The 20,803-nt window shown below is 43.5% G+C and overlaps 1 pseudogene; it reads right to left on the bottom strand.

Moving 5' to 3' along the window:
• Positions 1-514: 514 nt before the first annotated feature.
• On the bottom strand, positions 515-19,188 carry LOC138595381 (NLR family CARD domain-containing protein 3-like; annotated as a pseudogene).
• Positions 19,189-20,803: the final 1,615 nt, after the last annotated feature.

The following is a 20,803-nucleotide window of genomic DNA, read 5'->3' as shown; positions in this document are numbered from 1 at the left end:
GTTCCTATGCACAGCACTATTTCTGCCACTTCCCTGGTTATTAAAAATAGTGTCTCAGCATTTAATAATAATAATAATAATAATAATAATAATAATAAAACATTGTGCAGCTTTATTTTTCATTTAAAATTCTAACCTCTCTCACTCTGTTTGTGTTGCGGGTCATCCGAACCCTCCTGCTCCCAGTTTGCCACACCTCTGAGCTAAGATCTCACACTCCTCACACCTGAGACTCACCTGTCATCAGTGGAGCTGAGGATGTAATAAATCCCAGTGTTTCTCCCTTTAACTTGTGCTTCAGACGCCAAGCTGTATGGTGCTACTTGTTGTATCTTTGCCTGTTGAAATCCTTTTCTGTAGATGTTTTATTTATTCTTTTAACTACACCTCGTTATTATTCCACATTTATTTTATTTCACAGATTAATTATCTTATGGCTCTCTTATGTCTTCACATTATTAAACTCTAAAAAGCGATTTAATCACGGTAATAGTTAAAGTAAAAGTGTGTTTATAAGGGTTAGTGTGTGTGAGGAACACAAATGTTCACATTTGTTCTCTGACTTTTTTATATCAACTTTACTCTGCACATTTTTATTACAGACCTTCAAACAAACTTCTCTTCATGTGTTTCATGGTTCTGAGAGGACTTGTTATGATTGAAGTTAAGTGTGTTTCTGCTCACAGCTCTTGTCTAATGTGCACACTGAGTTGGGTACACACTGTAATGTAAGTTTAATGTATCTGTAAACACATGTTTATGAAATGCTGTAAATAAAGTCATTGTGTTTAATAGTAAGGGTGGACATCTTCATTTAGAGAAAAATGTGTAAATCTAAGGAAGTTTGGTGAGCTTTTATTTTGGTAGTTCATTAGAGTTACTTCGTCTTTGTGTCAGGATTGTTCAGTGGAAAACATTTGTGACATTAAAAACACAATCAGCCAAATATGAACCAAAGTGAAGCCTCGTCCACCAACATTTAGACCACAGGACTGAAAGGAGACTCTCCCTCCTGCAGAGAACACAGAGACACTGAGGAACCATGAGACCAGAACCAGAACCCAGGATAAAGCGGTTCGGTGAATGTGGCATTGAAGGTGTGGAGGTGGATCAGTGTGTCAGACGAGACTCTGTAGAAGGACAGAGTGCCAGCAGGACAGTCCACATACACTGCTACTCTGTGAGAGACAGAGGAGGAGGAGGGAGGGAGGGCTTTTCTTCTGTCATTGTGACTGACAGAGTAACCACGATCAGAGCAGTACAGACTCCAGGACTGATCATTCCATCCAAAAACACAGTCATGACTGTCTCCTTTCCTTCTGATTCCTCTGTAACTCACTGATATATAAACCTTTCCTCTCCACTCGACCTCCCAGTAACAGCGACCAGTCAGACCATTACTACATAGTAGCTGTTCCCAGTATTCAAATCTGTCTGGATGATCAGGATATGACTGATCCCTTCCCACGCATGTCACCTTCCTGTTGTTGTCAGACAGTTTGAGGTCTCTGTGTGCTGTGTTTGAGTCCAGAGTGAGTTCACAGAAATCTGATGGAGAGAAAAAGACACAACACAGCAGCAGTTTATCATCAGACACACCTGAAGGGTTTATTCTTTGTTAACTAGTCTAGTACAAAGACAGGGTCCCAATGCATGCACCCCATGCATATATCAATTATGTAACTCAATTAATGTCTCCTTGATTTACTTAATAATTTCAGATGAAAAAGGAGAATACAGACGAGGCCACCACAATAAAACAGGACATTGGGGATGCAGCCATGAACTGAGTATAACAGGGAAATGTAACTAACCAAAATGTATTTAATCCAATATTGCTGATGTTTCTGTTGTGAATAAATAAAAGATTCACTTTAGGCTGTCTCTGACTAATGGCATGAAATATTCAAAAACTCCATAACGTTATGTTACACTCAAGTGTCTGTCCGACCGAATTTCAACTGAACACACAAATACAAGTTAATTTAAACACAATGTGACGGACAGAAATACTTACGTCATTTCTCTCCATGTTGTGACGGTTTAATGAAGCCGTTTAATGAAGCTTTATCAAGAGTTGGCGTTAAATTAGCTTAACCAGTGCCGTTAGCTTATCAACAGCTTTACTACCAGGGTGTACTGTCCTCCGCTTTATCAGTGGCCTGGCTATGGGCCCATCACAAAATGGACAGGAGAGAAAATAGACAGAGTTTCAGTGCGTCATGTTTGTTTTTAAATGAACGAAACCGTAATCGTGCGTTTGTCCTTGTAAACGGACACTAATCTAACTTCCTGTAATTTATCACGTGAGCTACACAAGCCGTGGCATTGGCTGGCTGCCCCCAGCACATGCCGTGCATCATAACAGAGACCCAACTAATCGATGATGAAATTCATTTCCAACTATTTAAATAATTTATTTAATCAATTAATTGTTGCAGCCCTACTGTCATCATCACTGTCATCATCATCCCTGTCATCATCTCTGTATATATATAAATACCCACACACACACAAAGAGAGGGAGTGACAGAACAAGCAAGTTGTCATTGTTCCTTTTAGTCAAAACAATAAAATGGGGTAAGATTTTGAGTGTAAATTAATCTGACTTTTTCACATTTTTCAAGTTTTAATACAGCAAACACTCTCAATCAATTCCTCATGCCAATTAATTTGGTCAGAAATCCTAGATGGCTGCAAAAATGTCTGTTAAACGGACCCTTGGGACAATATTTTTAGTTGGGAACATCAAAATTTGTTTACTAGACACCATGAGGATTACAAAAAACTAAGTAAGAAAAATATATCCATGGGGTGCATGGAGACCCTATCTTCCTACTAGACTAAACTGACAGTCTGCTGTTTGGTCAAACTGATTCCACACTTACACTTCTTCAGACCAGGCTTTAACCACTGCTCTCCACCATGGTCCACCCTGGAGGAAGAAACACAGTCAGAATGATTTTCTATCCAACATGAGTCCTAACTGCTGTTCAACATGAAGCAGTGTTCTTCAGTTTGTCACTGTGACAGAGAAACAGCTGAAACTCATCTGTGTCAACTGTCTGCATCAGTCTGTCACTTTATCTGAGAGAAGAAGAAGAAGAAGAAGAAGACAATGTGATCTACAGATATTAGTGTAGCGTGGCATCAGGATAGGTCTGATCCAGGCCTGACCAGGTCATTTGACCCCAGCAGGAAGAGAGCTAGACCGCTGGCTCTACTCTGGATCAAAGTGGACACTCATGGACTCAGAGGGGGGCTTTACAACGCTCCACCCATTAGTTTAAGCATTTCACAGAGACAGTATGTAAACCTTGGGACACCCTCCAATAAACTGCAAAGATTGTCGTTGTTTAAATATTTGCATTTAGAATAGTATGTTGGGAATAAATAAACAAATGCTTTGATCCAAGGACTGTGGACAACAGGGACAAGTCCCACCTCTGACCCCTGGGGAGTACGTGGAAGAGTGTGTGGGACACTTATCTCCATCTTCACCCCCACACCTCTCCCTCACACAGAGAGGAGAAGAGAGGGGTGAAACAAAGTTAACCCAGGACAGAGAAAATGTTGATTCATCACTGTGGCTCTTTTATTTGGTTTAATAGTCTGTAAACTGTTAGGTTGGAAACATTTTAAAAATGTACCCCCTTGAGCGCTGTGTTAACACATGTAAATGCAACTGTAAATATGCCCACAAAACCTACAGAATGAAGTGACCTGCTGAATAATGAGATGATTGGAATCATTAGTCCTGTGTTACGATGGATTAATACATATGAGAGTTTAAGCCAGGCCACTCAGATGAACTATATTGCTGTACATGCGCTTACACAAAAAGGCCTTCACCTTTGAGTGAGGGAGTTGCTCACACACGTGACTGAATGCAACATCCTGTTGAGGAACAGATTTGTGATTGAACACAGTTGCCACAGTTGCCTGGGAGACACTGATAACGAGACTGCAGAAAGTAACAACAGGAAAGACAGCTCCTTATTAGGGAGACAAAGACAGAGCAGGCATTGAGAGAAGTTACATCTTTGAAGGTCAAGGAGTTTGAGACAGATGAGTGTAGATGCAGGTAGGGAGGATCTTTTTCACAGTGTGTGTACCCCTCTGATTGGATAGATCGAGTGGCTGTGGACATGGACTTGTCCCTCCACCAACGACGAGGGAGCGGAAGTCTAAACCTTCGCTTCCCTCCATCAGTTTTAACCAATGATTGAAGCTTAGTTGCTAAGGCTAATTTGCATCACATGCATCACACACAGAGTATATAACTTACAAATGTATTAGGAAAGGGCATCCTTTTTTGGGCGGTTGAGTGCAGCTAACTGCGTGCAGACTGCAGTGAGTTTATTATTTTAGTTTCAAATAGTTTATTTGATAAGAAAGTTTCGGACAAAGGAGTGGTCAAAAGTGTGCCGTTGCATCGGACAACACCCTCGGGAGAAGACACCCTTTAAATAAGAGATCACACCCCAAGATCGCTCTCTTCCCCTTTTCTGCTCTTTTCACCCTTAACGTTCCTGCATCCTGTTCGACCCGGCAGCTGACGAGCGCCACACCCTGCCTCCGGACTGTCTCGCGAGAAGGCCCAGAGCCTGCGTGCGCCTTGCCAGGCTGTAGTAGGGGGGGGCAATGTATTTCTGTAATTTTGGAATGTTAATTTTTGGAGAGTGGTTGGACTGTCTTATTGGGTGATTAAACTTTGAGAAAAAATATGTCTCCATTTTTTTTCACTATTTTTTTAATACTTTTCTTTCAAATTTGATATTTTGAACCTTATTTGCACCATTAAATTCAATTACAATGGTTAAAATCACTATTTTCGTGAAACAAAATTAAAAGAAAGTCCTCTTTTTAGTTGTGATTATATTTAATAGTATTTTACAGATGTCTTTACAAACAAACATTTCAGTAAAGAACATAAAAGCGATTGATCTTGCTGAAAAAAAACATTTCAATTCATATCATTTTTGACCTTTGCAAAATTCCAAAGTTGTTTAAACATGCCTATTAATATATCTGTGGTCTGAAGGGCCTTCATTTCTGCAATGTAAAGTGGAACCAGCCTTGCATACTTCTGCTAGTCATGAGCAAAGAAGTATTTGCATAACCTATCAAGGGAAGAAAGATGAAGTTCCCAAAGGCCATCATGGCAGCATGGATAAAGGTATATATTAATAACACCATCTGCATGTAGCGCCACACAAATTTGAAGAGGGGATTGTTGGCTTCCTTCTTCTTCACAAACTCTGCCATGGTCTCCAGGACATTGTTGGACTCTAGGGTGCCTAGCATGGCCCGTTGCTCCTTTACCATTTCTTGATGGATGCATTTAATACAGCTTCTGTCAATCAGCTGTGCTGACTCTGCACATGGACCCCTCAGATTGGGATACTGTTGGAAAAATTCTTCCAAAGAGAGATCAAAAAGGGCTTGGACTGTTGTCATGTGCGCCTCTAGAGCCCTCTTCATGCGCTTTGCTTCCAGGATCTGCCTTGTTGTGGTAGGGCCATAGATCACAGTATGCAATTCGCCTAGCCTCAGTACCCACTTGCCCTTGCAGTCGTCCCTGGTCATCTTTAGCTGCTTTGCACGCTCATACAGGGCCATGTCCAAGGTTATGACAGTCTTTCGATCAGGACCTAGGACCACACAGTTGATCTGTTGTGTTTGCTTCAAGACTGTTATAAGTGTTTGCCATTCATGAGCTGGTGCTGTAATCAAAGGCAGGGCACAGACCTCTGTCAAAGGCTTCTCAGATGCTAGAAGTGAGTTATATGCTGACCAGGTAGGGATGTTGTGATGTTTAACTTTGCTCTCAGCTTCTCGGTGTGGTGTCTTAGCAGTGGTGGTCATAGATAGAACCTGCTCATTGTCAGTGGCTTTTGATGGAGCTTTGACTGCCAAGATATCAAAAACATCTTGCTGGGGATCCAGAGAGGGCGTCAGGTCATCTGTTGCCATGGTGCCCAAGATCTGGACATCATCAGTTTCAGTTATGCGCATGATGAAACGTGAGAGTAGCCACACCATGTCTTGTGCATAGTAGGGTTTAGTTCTTTCAAGGCTTCTACCAGGTTTAAAGTCTGTAAAGGTATTACTATGAGTTGCTTGTGTGTTGGGTGCATAGCATGGAATGAAGTCTGGAGTAGTCAGGTTCTTCAGGGAGCGGTCTGTTGCTTTCTGGTCCTGTAACCTTATTTCCATCCTCCTGGGTGTGTCTATTGACTTATCTTGCTGTTGGTAGAGGGCTGTAGCTGTAGCATGGAGAGTCCTCTTACCATCAGGAGTGTCTTCATTGATATCACTGTTGTCTACAGCAAAATATATGAACTTACCCTTTATCATGGTTGCAGGCAAGTATGCTCCCTGTTCCCTGGACAGTTCTATGACCGAGTTGGCCAGCTGTGTTTCAAGCCTCAGGATCCGACTGTAATCAACAGACAGACCAAAGCCATGAAGGAAGTCAAGAAGCTTCTTACTTCTTGTAGACTGGTGAACAGCTATGCCAACAGCTAGCTGCTGTGGCCATTCTTGGCTATGTCGGAATGGTGCATCTTGATGTTTTGGCTTGTACATGACCTGGCGCCTTGACTTAAAACAGTACAGAATATTCTGGCTTAGAGTAAGAACATCACTGTGGACACCAGCTGAGTGCACTGTCTCTGGCTTAATGTTTGTAGTTGGTCCTTCCACTGCCAAGCGGATAAAAGTGTAGAGCATTTTGGGTACATGGCTCTCAGCATCATGTGTACTGAGTTTCCCATCAAATTTCCATGGTTGTTTGGTCTGAGCATAAATAGCAACAGTTGGCGAATGGTACCTTCAGTTGTTTTTGACATTGCATCATCCACAGCCTCATCGCACACTCTGAATAAACAGACACGATCAGGTTCATTTGCTTTTTTTTGCTCCAATCTTTGCGCATGGACAGGCCTCAAACTCAGAGCCCAGAAGACACACTCAGCCTCCTTCCAGTACCAGTCACAACACGGAGTGACCTGCACATCATCGTTTAAAGAGAGACCGAACCGGCCGTGCGGCGCCGCTCCGAGGGATGTTACCCGGGTCAAAGCCCAGGGCACCTGAAGCTCCAGGCCACGCGACGGCCTCCAAACGCCGCAACAGCACGGTTGACTCTTTCCTCCATCAGAGTAGGTCTAACTTTGCTTTACTGTATATCGGAGTTGATGTGGTAGTATTAAGAGTATTAGGGGTTAGAGTAGAACTTTAGCAAGATACCTCCTAATATCTCAGCTGCTGCACCGTGCTCCCTTTACAGGTTTCATTTTCAGTCCATCTTTCCATCATATTCATCCTGTTATTAATCGTTTTCATGCTCATCACCATATTCATTTATCTCATGTATATTTAGTAGTTTAGTTAATAAATTCTTCATTTATAAAGATCTGCATTACGTGTTTTGTATGTGTGAAGTACTCAGCCTCTGTACACCGTGAAACGAACTCAAGTCTAGACTGTAGCAACCTTCAGATTATGTGATTGAATTAAAATAATTGGGTAACTAATTATAAGGTTTCCCTGTTTTATCAAAATAGGGTGGTGCCCCGATAAATACCTACAATAGGTTAAATCTTTTAATTAAAGTTCATCTTAAATTTCCAATTGTCAAAATAGAGTGCAGGCCTTCTACGACTAATTCATTATTAAATGATTAATCGACTGATTTATGCTACATTACATTAATGTTCACAGACAAGTTTAAATAGTTTTTATTGTGTAATTTATATTCTTGAATAAGAGTGGAATATGACGTCCAGCTCGTCAAACCTTTAAAATATGTAGTTTGGGGCCTACCAAATCAAACTGACTTGAATAGAAAATATGTATTGTTATTGTACAGATATAATGAAATTATGAGGCACTGCTGAACCGGAGCTGAAATATAATAAGATAAAAAACATGTATATAAAGTTAAAATCACACACACAAGTTTAAAACATGCATACACAGTCCCTTCGTATACATACACAGTGTAGCAGACACAGGAATATTGCACTTGTCTGAGATTCTGAAGTCACAGTGTTGTACAATGGTTTGTCTATGATGCCTTTAGTGCTGTGTTCAGTGTGGTGATGGCTTTGGGGTAAAAACTGTTCATGAGTCTGTTGGTCCGTGCTTTGATTGATCTGCAGCTCTTCCCTGAGGGCAGGGGGTCAGACAGGTGATGGGCAGGGTGAGACGGGTCTTTCAGGATGCAAGACGTCTTCTGTAGACAACGAGAGGTGTAGATGTCATCCAGACCTGATCTGCAGCCTTGATGTGCTTGAGGACCGATCTCTGCAGGCACTTCATGATAACAGGTGTTAATGCTATTGGCCTGTAGTCATTTAGGCAGGTTATTGCTGTGTGCTTTTTGTCTTCTGACCTCAGCAGTCTATAAGATGAGTTTTGTGATGGTGACATTGTCTACACAGCTTTTTATACAAAACAGTACAGTTCATGTGTAAGTCTCAATGTCCTCATCTTTAAATAGAGTTTCGTCTGTGCGGTTAAAGCAGTCCTGCAGCTGAGCTTCAGGAAGTAAGGGCCTTTGTGTTCCTCAATGAGCAACATTTCTCTCTTGATTTAAATGTACAATTAAAAACAGTCTCGGTAACAGTATCTTATGATTTAAAGAAAAGGTGTTTCATAGATAATATAGATAATAAAATGTGACATAATAAAGCCCTAATCTTAAAGTTTAAAAACCTCACACGGTATTTTTATTATTTCCATAGTCTAGAACGATCTTTCATGTCCAGAATAAATGTTTGCTTTCATAGTTTATTTCTCAAAGGCTGCATCTGAACACAGTAATTCATGATCATTTAAAGACAAACAAAAAAATTTAAAAAAAGGGACATTAAAGCTGCAGTAGGTAAGATGAAGAAGAGAGTGGACTTACAACCTCCAGGTCCCTCCCCTCTCTCTCTGCGGTACTCAGGCTGTCATGCGCGTGCAGGCTAGTAACCATGGCAACTGAAGGAACCAGATTTACAATATGGCGGACACACCGGTAAAAAAGTGAAATGACAACAACCACAGCCGTTGTTTTACACCACCAACACTATCGAAGCAGATACATATGAAACCAGCGGGAATCAGTGTTTTCGCTGTGGACGGTAATCTACAGCTAATTCTATTTGGCAAAACCACCAGCACTTAGTTTGCTAACAGGGACTATGGAAAAAACAGAGCCAACTAAGCAGGAACACACTGAAGTTGTGAACATTTAGCCGTGAGAGCACAGGCACACAGAACTATCAGGAGAAACACTGCCTGGGCACTTCACAAACATATTTTCAGCCACACCGCCATGAAACAACGCTGAACAGCAGCTACATTGAGAACAAGCTAACGTTAGCCTGACTGCAACACCAACGTAATACAGCGTTACAGTAACCGCAGACATCTTAGCAATGTGGAGACGTTTTTTGAAAACAATTACAGCAGAAATGAAGCTGGGGTAAGTATGAAAATGCTGCTCCAATGTTTACTCTCATTTTGTTTCTGTCTCGGTCCAACTCTTTCTTTCTAGCTTGCTTTTCCTCTTTTCTCTTCTTCGGTTTAATGATCTTTGTAGAGTAAGCCGTAGTTGGCAATGGAGGGATGGGCAGTTTGTCATTGCCGATGGTTGTTTTTAAAGGCCCTGGAAACTCAACTTCAAATAGCAAAATGCATATATGATATCAGAGTTCAGTGTGTCATTAAGTATCCTCAAAAATCTGAGTAAAAATAAACGTTCAGAACCACTAGAAAACCTTGTTGAAAAACGGCTCATTTGGCTGTTCAGATCAGTTCTCAGGACTGTGTAGGCGTGTAGGCAGATCCCTTGTTGATTGACACCTGCCAGGGTCCGCCTGTCTGCGTTCTCATGGCAACTGTCAACACAACAATGGCGCATGGGAAAGCAGTGTTTCCGCTAGGATCACCCAGGTATGTGCGCATGTGCACATCAAATCAAAACTATTGCTGTCAGGTGATTAAAAAATGAATCTAATTAAATATAGGCTTTGTAATCAATTGATTTTAATTAATCTCATATATCAATGATTTCTGTGAGAAGCACATCACATGTAGACTTACCCTCTTTCTACATGCTTATTTCTTACTTCCACACTTTAATTGTACTCTCTTCTTCACCTTATTAAGTTTTAATTCACAAACTACTTTAATGTGATCACTTTGCTTTGCTTCAGTCCTCCAACACACCTGCACCTCTGCTCACTGCACAGCTTCTGGCCCTGCCCCCTCTCTCTGTCTGTCTCTCTGTGTGCTGTGTTGACTGTCTTCATCAGCAGTCTGTTTCATTAAGTTACAAAAGTTAAATATTTTGTTCTCGCAATTCAGTTCTCACAGCACGTGAGCTGCGTGTGTACAAGGGACGTTATTAATGACGTAGCGATCAAAACGATCGATCATTACCAAATGACATCACCTTTTATAAGCTTTATAAACAGTGACAATCAATGAATTTACAGTAGGGACGTACTAAGTTAGAGAGACAATATCTCCTCATTTCAGTACAAGATTGTGCAGCGTACTGGAGGGAGATCGCCAGGGTGTTTACAGTTTGATATTGAGTGCGCAGCTAACATAGGCAGGTGGATTGTTTACATTACTTAACAGAACTGCATGTGTGTGGACAGACAGCGTTCGATGTCAGCGATGCAGCGCGGACCCTCTTGCCGTTAGAAGTAAACTGGTTCCGCTGTTGTTTCTTTGGTTGCCAAGACTTCACGAGTGATTGATGTCCTGTGACTCCTGTCACTGTTTCAGTGCTTTTCCTCAACGAGAAGCGGATGGACGACCGTTGATTTGGAGCGGAAATCTCCACAGAGTCGTTTAATTGCAACTTCCTAGAAATCTGAAGCAGCGGTGGCAACAATCCAGTAAATGTATGTGGCGGAAACACTGTTGCTTCTCCAAGTCCACCACAGTTGGAAAATAAAAGAATGACACGTTGTTATCTCATATGGTGAATGTGCACCCGGGGGAAGATTGATCGCAAGCCAAGAAGTGTTATTGCAGCTGTGAGGGCGGGACAACTGTGTTGATTGGTTCAAGGAAATGTATTATGTACTTAATATCTAAGATAACCACGGCCAATTCAACTCCAGTGTCAGGGAAGTTAACAAAGAAAGAATGGCAGTAACTTGAGTTTGGATTAATACTCATTTCTAGAACTTTTTAGATGCTTACAAGTATGTACATAAGACCCTACATTACAAAGTTAGAAGGATTTTGTGGATTTGGGATTCCAGGGGGTTTAAGCCTTTGTGGACACACACCAACTGTCTGGGCACACTGAAGAAATTGAGCTTGACCTTGTGAGCATGCGCGGAGGAGTGGTGTTGAGCGGCATTTGATTGACAGCAGCCTGAGAGGCTGCTCGGCTCTGATTGGTTGTTGTGTTTCGGGAGCGGTGGATTCTTGTAAATGCCATTAGGAGCAGTAGGAGCAACATGATTTTCTTCACAGATTATCTCTCTCATGTACTACTGCATGTTTACTGTGACAGTTTGACAAAAAGTTAGCTTTAATAACATTACCTACTACAGCTTTAAAGCTGTTCATGGTAACAGTCTCTCCATTTTGGTAAGCACTGTTATATTTTCGGTGGACGGTGAACTGAACGGATCAATTTACGAAGTGAGCGTAGTTCACTCTGGAAGCAGTGAGCGACCGCTCACGTTCAGAGAGGTACCAAGAGTTGCCCAGCACTGTGTTTTATGGTAGCCAAAGTCGGAATAAAATAGTTTTTATGGCCCCATCATATCCTCACATATTATAGTAAGATCTTTATTCAACATATTTATCTGTTCTGTGTTGCGGAATGGCATATAAAATATAAAAAATTTTTCTGTCTCTCAGAAAAACTGATATTATACCTTTTGAGGTGTGGGGCGCCAAATCCAAAAGTCGCCTAGATCACCAAAATGGCTGATAAGTACTACGACTGAAAAAGAGCTCGGTGCAGCTAAGAAGACGCATAAATAAACATGAACTAGTTAATTTGAATCTTCGTGAACTGAACTTTGAGCAAGCTCTTTTTAAGTGTGAAATTGCAATACACTGAGCAGAAGGATATATATACAGAATCTATTTTAATTAGAGGCACCTGCAGTGTCTGAACTCTTGTTGTCTGTCCATACCTGAGTGTATCAAGTCTCCAGTGTGGATCGTCCAGTCCAGCAGACAGCAGCTTCCCGCCTTGTTCTCCTGGATGATTGTAGCTCAGGTCAAGCTCTCTCAGATGGGAGTGGTTGGAGCTCAGAGCTGAAGCCAGAGACGCACAGCCTTCCTCTGTGATCAGACAGCCTGACAGACTGAAAATAAAATGATGTCATTAAAAAAATCTTACTGATTTTGAAAGAAAAATATATCGACAGTTGATCGATCAGCCTCATACTGACCTGAGAGTTTCCAGTGTACAATGTTCACTCTGCAGTCCAGCAGACAGCAGCTTCACTCCTGAATCCTGAAGCTTGTTGTTACTCAGGTCCAGCTCTCTCAGACTAGAGGACTGGGAGCTAAGGACTGAGGACAGAGCTTCACAGCTTCTCTCTGACAGATTACAGCCACTCAGCCTGAAGAAGGATCAACAGAGAGCAATCACAAACAATGTCTGTTTTTTTCTGAATAAAGAAAAGATTCTTAAAACTTGTGTAGTTAGGTGTGCGTGCACACACAGAGCTTTGTTGGAGGCCTTGACCACTGGCAGCAGCCTCAGAAGAGCCTCCTCTGAAGTAGAATATTTCTTCAGGTCAAACACGTCCAGATCTTTTTCTGACAGTAAGATGAAGACCAGAGCTGACCACTGAGCAGGAGACAGTTCATCTGTGGAGAGACGTCCTGATCTCAGGGACTGTTGGATCTGCTCCACTAGAGAGCAATCATTCAGTTCATTCAAACAGTGGAACAGATTGATGCTTTTCTCTGCAGACATATTCTGACTGATCTTTTTGATGTACTGGATTGTTGTTTCACTTGTCTGTGAACTACTTTCTTTCTGTGTCAGCAGACCTTGCAGGAGAGTCTGATTGGTCTGCAGTGAAAGACCCAGGAGGAAGCGGAGGAACAAGTCCAGGTGTCCGTTTGGACTCTGTAAGGCCTTATCCACAGCACTCTGGTAGAAGTGTGTCTCTGCAGAGTCATGATGAATTGTTTGTTCTTCTGACATCAGATTGACACCAGAGTTGATGAATGTCAGATGGACATGAAGAGCAGCCACAAACTCCTGGACACTCAGATGGACGAAGCAGAACACCTTGTCCTGGTACAGTCCTCTCTCCTCTTTAAAGATCTGTGTGAACACTCCTGAGTACACTGAGGCTGCTCTGATATCGATGCCGCACTCTGTCAGGTCTGACTCATAGAAGATCAGGTTTCCTTTCTGCAGCTGCTCAAAAGCCAGTTTTCCTAGAGACTCAATCATCTTCCTGCTCTCTGGACTCCAGTGTTGATCCGTCTCAGCTCCTCCATCATACTTAATGTTCTTCAGTTTGGACTGAACCACCAGGAAGTGGATGTACATCTCAGTCAGGGTCTTGGGCAGCTCTCCTCGCCCTCTGGTCTTCAACACATCCTCCAGAACTGTCGCAGTGATCCAGCAGAAGACTGGGATGTGGCACATGATGTGGAGGCTTCTTGATGTCTTGATGTGGGAGATGATTCTGCTGGCCTGCTCCTCATCTCTGAATCTCTTCCTGAAGTACTCCTCCTTCTGTGGGTCAGTGAACCCTCTGACCTCTGTTACCATGTCTACACAATTAGAAGGGATCTGATTGGCTGCTGCAGGTCGTGTGGTTATCCAGAGGCGAGCAGAGGGAAGCAGGTTCTTTCTGATGAGGTTTGTCAGCAGCACATCCACTGAGCTGGACTCTGTAACATCAGTCAGGATCTCATTGTTGTGGAAGTCCAGAGGAAGTCGACACTCATCCAGACCGTCAAAGATGAACACAACCTGGAACTCTTCAAACCTGCAGATTCCTGCTTCTTTGGTTTCAGAGAAGAAGTGATGAACAAGTTCCACCAAGCTGAACTTTTTCTCTTTCAGCACATTCAGCTCTCTGAAGGTGAATGGAAATGTGAACTGTATGTCCTGGTTGGCTTTGTCTTCAGCCCAGTCCAGAGTGAACTTCTGTGTTAAGACAGTTTTCCCAATGCCAGCCACTCCCTTTGTCATCACTGTTCTGATTGGTCCATCTCTTCCAGGTGAGGCTTTAAAGATGTCTTCTTGTCTGATGGTTGTTTCTGGTCTGTGTGGTTTCCTGGATGCTAATTCAATCTGTCTGACTTCATGTTCATCATTGACCTCTCCAGTCCCTCCCTCTGTGATGTAGAGCTCTGTGTAGATCTGATTCAGAAGGGTTGGGTTTCCTGCTTTAGCAATCCCCTCAAACACACACTGGAACTTCTCCTTCAGGTTAGACTTGAGCTCACGCTGGCAAACTTCAACAGTTCCTGAAAGAACAAACAAGAAGTGTGATTAATAAGTTTAAGCTATAATCAATCTGATGATTTTAAAGTTAAACACATCAGGGTGGTGTTTATTTCCCTCCTCTCTGAAATCTCTTCAGCACATCAGGTGTGAACAGTTCTTTTTTGTATAGGCGTCCTTTAAGGCTATCGCTAGTGGGTTTATCCCTCGCGCGACTGCGCAGAACTGAAAAACTTTAGTCCACGCCCACCTGCGTGATGGGCCTCACTCACGGCCTCATCCTGACTATATACTGCTGTGAGACCATACAATCAGCTCCCAGTTTTTCTTCAGCAAATTTGAGCAGCATTGAGAAACAACCTACTAATGAGCATGGCTTCTTCCGGAACCATTAGGATTTGTTCGAACTGTCAGACCAGCTACATCATCAGCTTCAACCTGCACACCCGCTGTGAGGCTTGTCTCGGCCCGGAGCACGCCGGCCTGGCGCTCACACCTCAGGCTAAGTGCCCTTATTGCAAAAACTTACCTATTGAAGACAAGCAGCGACGAGTTGATGCCTTCACTACCGCTGCTAAGGATGTGTTCCCGGTCGCTGACTCTTACTCTCTGAACGAAGCCATCTCCTTCTTCGACAAGCCGGAGTCGGATGACTCCGCCTCCCCCATTGGTTCTCCAAACAGGTTGCCTCTTTCTCCCCCTTCCCTGCCGGTGGGGCCGGAGCCTGAGCGCGACCCGTCGGGTGCTCACTCAGGTGTCCCTGGGGTCCCCTTATCGGCGAAGACGTCACTGCCAGCCATCGGGGCTCTGATCCAGGAGCTTCCTTCTGTAATTGAGAGAGCAGCCGCTTACAAGGCCTCGCTGTCCCGCCGGCGCAAGCTCCACCTCAGCAGGACGACATGGTTGGCACCTTCTTCTCGTCCCGTTTGTCAGGATGGGGTGGCACGTGCCTGTCACAGGTGGTGGGGGGACAGTGGCCAGCTCACATGACCGGGGGACTGGAGCCTTCATCCCGAACTAGTCTCTCAGATTTGGAACAATGGCCCAGGATGCTCCTTCACGCCTTCCCTCCTGTTCCACTGATCCCTCCATTTCTGGCCCGAGTGCAGGAGGAACGGCTGTCAGCGATTCTCATAGCTCTGGAGCGCATAGGCGCACCGTGGTTTCCTTGCCTGCAGCGGCTGTTGTCAGGCCGCCCGTGGGAACTTCCGTGGCAGGGAGATGCACTCTCTCAGGCGGGGGGAGCGATCAGGATTTACCCGTTGATAGGCCAGCATCTGTGGGCTTGGCCGCTAAACGGGAGCGCTTAGAGAGGCTGGGTCTCTGATGTTGTGCGCACAATCCAAGTCGCGAGAGCCGCGTCTACTAGAGCGTCTTACACTGCCAAATGGGCAGCTTTTCAACGCTGGTGTGTGGGGAAAAAGCTTGGATCCCATTATGTGTCCCCTGTCTCAAGTGTTCTCTTTCCTCCAGCTGTTGGTGGATAGAGAGCTGGCTTTCAGCACAGTTAAAACCTACGCTGCTGTTCTTTCGTTCTGTCACGAGGGCTTTGGTGACAGATCAGTGTTTAGTCTAGATCAGGCTTTACGCGCGCTGGTTACAGCCTCTTTTGAACCTCTGGAGCAAGTGTCACTCAAGTTTTTGTCACTCAAAACTGCCTTGCTTTTTGCTCTGACTTCTGCAAAGAGAGTAAGTGATTTATCAGCTCTCTCTGTGGCTCCTTACTGCCTCAGGATCCAAGGAGATGGCAGCTGTTTTACGACCCAACCCTGCTTTTACGCCTAAAAGTATCACCGGCTCGTTCAGATCGAGGTTGTTTACGCTGGATGGATTCTTTCCTCCTCCTCATGGCTCTGAGGAGGAAGCTGCTTTGCATCTCCTCTGCCCAGTGCACGCGCTTTCCTGCTATGTCGCGCACACGGCTACACTCTGTCATTCCCAGCGCCTGTTTACGCATTACAGAGGACAATCTCAAGGACTCCCACTGTCTGCACAGCGCCTTTCACACTGGCTGTGTGAGGCTATCTCACAGACTTATCTTTCGTCTGGCACGGACCCCCCCGAGAGCATCAGAGCGCACTCCACCAGAAGGATTTCATCCTCCGTGGCTTTACACAGAGGGATGACAGTGGGAGACATCTGCGCTGCGGCTTCGTGGTCCTCCCCCTGCTCTTTCATCCGCTTTTATCTGCGGGATGTCTCGCTCTCAATGACCCATTCTGTACTTGGCGTGTTGTCTGAGTGAGTGAGTAATTGTTGGACAGTTACAGTTTGTAATGTTCGTCTACACTTTTCACAGCAGCAGACTTTATTGTCTCCGGCCTTCAATCCATGATGGACATGTTTTCCTTTTACTATGCTGCGCTGTCGTTGCGCACAGGGAATCCTGTGGTGCGTCATTGCGCATATCTCGGTGGCTGGGCATGGTGAGTTATGGATTTGTTTATTGAAATAGATGTGTTTGTGCTTTGACTACATCCTGCTTCGCCTTTAACCCATTAGCGATAGCCTTAAAGGGCGAAGCCTATACGAAATAGAACGTTCGTTACGTATTGTAACTCCAGATTCTATGAGTATCGGCGCAGCCCTTTAAGCTATGGGCCTCACTGTTAAATGGCTGAAGAAAAAGCTGTTTTATTTTTGGGAGCCGATTGTATGGTCTCACGGCAGTATATAGTCAGGATGAGACCGTAAGAGAGGCCCATCACGCAGGTGGGCGTGGACTAAAGTTTTTCAGTGCTGCGCAGTCGTGCAAGGGATAAACCCACTAGCGATAGCCTTAAAGGGCTGCGTCTATACTCATAGAATCTGGAGTTACAATATGTAACATACGTTTCTCACAGTTCATAGATCTGATAAAATGTGTGCATCATATTAACAGCAGAGTTTTAAATGTGACCCTCTCCCATGTTGCCTCCATTTCCTCTTTCCATCATGTTAAATGTGTTAAAATCCTCTTACTGCTCTGCAGACAGTCAGCCAGCTCCTCCTGCTTCATTCTCCTCAGGAAGTGCAGTGTGATCTTCACAAATGCCTCTCTGCTTCTCCTCCTCTGCTCATCCTCCTCACTGTCCAACACCTCCTCATCCTCCCTCTGACTCTCTAAGCATTCTGGGTAATCTGGACTCAGAGCCCTCTTGATCTCCTTCAGCTCGTTCTTCACAAAACTGACAATGTTCTCCTCCAGCAGCTGGAACAGAACAAGAAGTGAACTTTGACTTGTAGAAGTCAACATCAGATCATCAGTGACAGACAGAAAGCCTGCTGGTCTGCAGAGTGCAGCATGGAGACTGGATCACAATGGTAGTTCAGTATTTAGTCTGTGGATGGTCCTGTCTCCTAGAAATGAAGTTGATATAAAATGAGATTCATGTTGGAGAAATATCCTGGTCTGGTTTCACACAGAAAAGATCTGCAGAGACTTTGGACACGATGTGTTTATTAGAATGAAGCTGAAACCACAAACTGTCATTAACATGAACCAAAGTGTTTCTGTTGTTTCAAACACAAACTGGACTCAGTCTGTGAACTCTGCTCTCTGCTGCCAAAGTCTGTGTGAGACCACCATCCACCACGACCTCTGACCTCTGACCTCTGACTCTGTGCTGCTCAGCAATGTAACGCTTCATTCAGTCAATAAAACACTGACTGTGAACATAATTCAGACAGAGATAATGTTTGCAGTGTAATCAGGAAACAATTCAGTAACATACAAATGTAATTTGAAGTACACTTTGATTCTCAGTAGTAGCTGTGTTTGTTCATTTACACACCATAAATATGGAGTCCAGCTGTGTTTGATGCTGCTGGGCAGACTGAGCAATGGGAACCTCTGATCTCTGCTGCTGAACTCTGTGGAACAGATATAATATAATATACTGTATATAATATAAAGACACAGTGTTACATGTGATAGATTCTATCAAGTGGATCCTGTTAGATCCTCCTACAAACACAGGACACACATGAAGGTACATGCTCAGTACAGTTATTGATGTGTAAAATAGTTTCCTGCTGTTGGATCCTGATAGAAACACAAACACTGATAAATGTTCAGGTTCAGACATAAAACACTGCTGACCTGTTGGATTTTAAAGGTTTTAATACAGATCAACAGAAACATGTTCTGTTTTAAATTCTTACCTTTGACAATCAGAGTTATTTCCATCTTTGAAAACAACAAATCGACACATAGACTGGTCACTCTTGAAGGACACACAGCTGGGTTCAGGTCCAGGAGAATCTGGTCTCTCATGTTCGATACTGAAAGAATCACAAACACTGATGAACGTTCATAAACACTGAAAATCTTCCAGAATTATTGCTGCTGAAAATTATTAAAGTTTAAATACTGATAACAACAAACTGTGAGATAAATGATTACTTTTGATCCTCAGACTGCTGGCCATGTTTGAAAACAATAAATCGACCCACAGACTGGTCACTCTTTAAGGATACACAGCTGGGCTCAGGTCCAGGTCCAGGTCCAGGTCCAGCAGAGTCTGGTCTGAGCTGCTGCTCTGGCCTTCAACACAACACACACAAAGCTGTGAGTGTGAATAATGATGGTGCAGTGATTTGAGTGCTGAGCTCTGACATGGAGAAGAGTCATGGACAGTTAGAGATCCTCATCTCACCTCTGAACTTTGGTCTGGCTGTCATGTTCCCCCCACAGATTGGTCTTAGAGGGAGGGGCTCCCTCCTCTCTGTCCTCACACTGACTCATAGCAGAGCCCCCACCTTCACACAAACACAACAACTTGCTCATTCATTACAACCAGCTTTACATCACAGAGACACACACTGCTCTCTACCACAGTGTCATTCCTGATTCTACCACCAGATGGCACCAAATAAAGAAATGATTCAAAGATTTTCACTGTGGATAAATGGAGAAGAATATATTCCTTTTTATACAGCTGTACTTTTTGTCCACTAGAGAGCTCATATGGATTCATTTATAGTTCACTTCTGTTCAAAGTGAGGACATGCAAAATCTTCCAGTTTAACATGTGGCAGGAGAAAGAAAATACTCACCAGGTGACTTCAGATCCATGTTCTACCTTCACCTGTAGAGGAAACACAAAGAGAGAAGCTGCTGCTGATCATTTTTCATAAGTTCTTCTTCAACAATCTGAGGATGCTGTCACACTCCAATAACTTCACAGTCAAAGTCAATATTTATATTGATACAATCTACATTCATCATCATAGTGTATTTTGTTCTTTACAAATGATAAAGTTGTCTTGAATACAAAGCCTTTAAAGGCCTATGGCTGGACCTGAATAGATAGAAACATCACTTAGTCTGGTGGCTTTGAATAGAGTGACTTAACACTGTGTCGTGTTTCAAAAAAGCTTCACTCTTCAACAAAAAGCTCTCTCTCTGCAGGGATCCTTTCTGTAATGCTGTCAGACACTTAGAATAACAGTCTGAGTCTGTCAGAGGAAGAAACAAGAACTTTTAGTTGTCATACTTTGATTGGGGATATTTGCGACTTTAGTCAGTTAGAGCCCAAAATATGTCAGAAATAGGGCAGAGGTTCAAAAGTACCTGAAGTACCCCTAAAGGTGAGAGAGCCAGGTGATGAATGAACAGCCATCTTTAGTACTGAAGTGTGTGAGAACAGTGTCTGTATTCCCCACACCACCTCCCATATGAAAACTACCATCTGCAGGTCATCAGGAGGAGTTGTATCTTTCTGCTCTCTTGTGGTTGTCAGAACTCTCCTCTCAATCTGAATATAATACACCTGTAACCATAGTATCGCAGGTGATCTGCACTGTGACAGACAGAGAAGGACATGAATGAAATGGATCACACCTGTTTGTTTAACTTTGGAAAAATGTTACCTGTCTCACTGATTTAGATGTTGAAATGTGAAAGGCGGTGTAGCGCCCTGCAGCTTATCTGCATGCAAACACAGCAGAGAGTCTGTGAGCTGCTCAGTGTGAACAATGTGTTAAACCTTTCTCAACCAGCCCGTCAACATTTACACACAGGTAATTTGATTTGAATAATGACTGGATAATGGCAGTTTGTTGCCACAGGTTTACTTTTCAGCAGACTTTAATGTGTCTGTGGTTTGTGGTTGGACCTTAAATACTAGATTACACCCTGTACATCCTCACATGATGCCGTGAAGAGACAAGGAGAGAAAGCAGAAGAGTCACTTTTGGTGAGCAATGACACTCGCCCTACGGCTGAGGCACTTTTCGCTGGGTGTACGATAAGGCCCTTCATGCTTACTGTCAAGATTAATTATGCTGTTCGCAAAAAGTCTGATTACCTTAGTTATGTGTCATAACCTGACCCATAGGCCATGACAAAGACGGAAAGGGACA

Source organism: Semicossyphus pulcher, unplaced genomic scaffold, assembly GCF_022749685.1.
Source record: "Semicossyphus pulcher isolate SPU_LCO1_2020_fin unplaced genomic scaffold, fSemPul1.0.p SCAF_17, whole genome shotgun sequence".
NCBI lineage: Eukaryota > Metazoa > Chordata > Actinopteri > Labriformes > Labridae > Semicossyphus > Semicossyphus pulcher.
The sequence above is the reverse complement of the archived record's forward strand: the minus strand, read 5'-3'. Positions and strand labels throughout refer to the sequence as shown.